This window comes from Callorhinus ursinus, unplaced genomic scaffold (genome assembly GCF_003265705.2).
Source record: "Callorhinus ursinus isolate GAN/ISIS: 27379988/994484 unplaced genomic scaffold, GSC_fseal_2.0 scaffold4, whole genome shotgun sequence".
Lineage (NCBI taxonomy): Eukaryota > Metazoa > Chordata > Mammalia > Carnivora > Otariidae > Callorhinus > Callorhinus ursinus.
This window is the reverse complement of record NW_027397066.1, coordinates 139,575,597-139,578,657: the sequence shown is the minus strand read 5'-3', so window position 1 is coordinate 139,578,657 and position 3,061 is coordinate 139,575,597. Positions and strand designations below refer to the sequence as shown.

Sequence of the window (3,061 nt, the reverse complement as noted above, 5' to 3'; positions counted from 1 at the left end):
GTGGGAACGAGAGGCAGAGGGAAAGGGAGAAGCGGGCTACCTGTTGAGCAGGGAGCCCGATGTGGGACTCGATTCCAGGACCCTGGGATCATGACCTGAGCCAAAGGCAGACGCTTAACTGACTGAGCCACCCAGGTGTCCCATCAGTAACTGCTTCTAAGAAAAAGCTGCATGCCCTCCTCTCATGATCCTGTCCTGAAAAATACTTAGTAGTTGCTAGCTCACCACTGAGTTCGGAGAGTAGTTGTGTGTTGGTGTGTTTCTCAGCTTTTTCTCACATTGAATTCCTGATCTCCAGTTTCATTCTGTGCATTATGTGAGAAATCAGTTTTCCCAACTTGGCAGGGTCCTCAGAGTAAATCTAATCAAGTCCAAATGCCATCCACTATGTACAGAGTTGGATATATCTTGCAGTTGAGGAACTTAAATGAAGTGCTTGGATGGGAGAAACTTAAATGAAAAGAAAAATTTTGACATATTATGAATTCAGTGCTGTCAGAAATGTCTGTGGTTTAAGCTGAAAGATACCAAGTTCTTTCCTTACATTTTTGACTATTGAAATGATTGAAGCTGAGATTTATATTCTGTTTACCTGTGTGGAGAAGAGGGTGTTAGAGATGAGGATGTTATGTAACTCTCCCCAGGTCCCTCAGATAGTAGGTGACTAAAGAGAAATCTCACCCAGGGCCAGGAGATCTAATCCATGCACTTTCCACAGTCCCATGCAGCCCCTCTTTGGTTGATCTGGGGGTAGGTGGAATCCTGGGGGTGGAGAAAAGACTCAGTGTTTGCTTTAAAGGTGGCAGTGAGCAGGACAACAAGATAAACAGTAGCCTATTTAATATGAAGGAATATTTTCTCATTTCCAGGGAGGAAAAGGCACGTAAAAATTGTGTCTGCTTTCTGACCAAGAGAATTACTGACCTTGGCTTCACATCCTCTGAGCTGCCGAAGGCAGCTGGTTGCCCAACTAACCTGTGATCACCTGCACTGGTGAATAGAGTTCTTCTGGGCACCTACCATCATGAGGCCAGTGGCCTCATAGGACAGCAAGGCTGCCCTTATTTGACAGACATTCAGCACAGGAAGGACAGTAAAATCTGAGGGTGTATCTGCCTCTCACTAGAGAAATCCTGCAGATCCACCCTCCAGAAGACCCACCTCAGTCCAGAAAGCCCTTGATCTCTGCCCAATGGCAGTCCCGGCAGCCCTGGCAGGATTCCAGGCGGAAGCCAACTGTCCCATCTGTCTGGATTACCTCGGAGACCCCGTCACCACCGAATGTGGGTACAACTTCTGTCGCTGCTGCATCCAGCAGTCCTGGGCTGATCGCAAGGACAGGTTCCCGTGCCCCGTGTGCCGTCACGCGTGCCAAGAGAGGCACTTGAGGAGCAACACCCAGCTGGGAAGGATGATTGACATGGCCAAGCTCCTCCACGTCACCAGGAGCAAGAAGAGGAGGCTTGAAGAGAAATATCTGTGTGAGAAGCACAACCAGGTCCTGACCCTCTTCTGCGAGGAGGACCTCGAGGTGTCGTGTCCCAAGTGCACGCAGCCCCCTGATCAGCGGGGCCACCAGGTGAGGCCCCTGGGGGAGGCCGCCTCTCATCACGGGCAGAGGCTCAGCCGTTACATCAGGCCCTGAAGAAGCGGGGGGCAGACGTTCAGAAACTAGTAGCCACCCGAGAGAGAGAACTCTTAGACCTGAGAGAAAAGGTGCAGTACCAGGGACAGAAAGTGACCTCTGAGTTTGAGCACCTGCACGAGTGCGTAGACCGTGAGCAAGAGGCTGTTCTCTCACGGCTCGCTGAAGAAGACAGGGACCTTCAGCAGAAAGTCCGCGCGAACAGCACGGCGTTTTCAGAGCACGTTTCCACCCTCCCGCGCCTACCAAACAAGGTGGCCGAGAGGAGCGCGGCGTCCGAGGTGAGACGGCGGGCGGAGATCGGGAGCGCCCGCGACAGGGGCGAAAGCCTGAAGCCCCCAGCTCCCTGTTCTTTCCAGTTAAGGAGGGAAGGATGCAGTCTTCCTCCGCAGGACTTGGCTCTGCAGAAAATTCTCCAGAGGTTTAGACGGGAAGTTACTCTGGATCCCGAGACAGCGCACCCGAATCTGCTTGCCTCCGAGGGTAAAAAGTCTGTGACATTTGTGAGGAAAAAGCCCGGCGTCCCTCAGACCCGAAGAGACTGCTGATGGATGCGGTGGTCCTGGGCTCCGAGCGCCTCGACGGCGGCCCGCCATCCTGGGAGGTGCAGGTGGGTGGGCAAGCGCGCGTGGGCCGCGGGGCTTTGCCAGCGCTCCCTTTCCAGGAAGGGCAGGCGGCCCCCGTCAGGCCGGAGCAGACGCGCGACAGTTCGGCGGCGGGACGGCGCCTGTGGCGCTGAAGGAAAAGCCCAGGGGCGTTGGCGTCTATCTGCACTGTGAGTTGGGGGAGGTTTCCTTTTACAGTCTGAATGGCAGGTCTCACATCCGTTCTTTCATGGGTACGTTTTCTGAAGTCCCGAAGCCTCACCTCTGTGTGGGGCGCGACTCTACACCTCTTACGACCTGTGCAGGGAGAGATTGTGAAGGATGAGCTGTGACTTGGCTTCCTTTTCTGTCCGCGATTTATGGACGGTGGGTACAATCTTGTACAACTATCCGTGAATCTAGCACCAGAATTTGTTTTAGATGCTTATTTGACTTAAACACATGGGAAAAGGTTTCTCATTTTGATTTCTTCTGTTTTTTTTTTTTTTCTGTTTTGTTTCAATAGCAGCAAGGGTGTTGTGGAAACTAACAGAGATGTGGAGATTAACTGTAAATTGTTCCCAGAATTCTAAGTTTAGAATATATACATTTTAATTTCACAGCTTCTGTAAATTTGTGAACCTTTATCTATTTTATATATATTATATAATATAATATTTCATATATTATATATTTTTTGTATATCTGTACATCTGTTTCTTTTTTTTTTTTTTAAAGATTTTATTTATTTATTTGACAGAGAGAGACAGGGAGAGCAGGAACACAAGCAAGGGGAGAGGCAGAGGGAGAAGCAGGCTTCCCACGGAGCAGG

The 3,061-nt window shown here is 50.6% G+C and overlaps 1 pseudogene; it reads left to right on the top strand.

The window, feature by feature from the left end:
- Window positions 1-1,192: 1,192 nt before the first annotated feature.
- Window positions 1,193-2,575, top strand: LOC141372554 (tripartite motif-containing protein 75-like; annotated as a pseudogene).
- The last annotated feature ends 486 nt before the right edge of the window (window positions 2,576-3,061 follow it).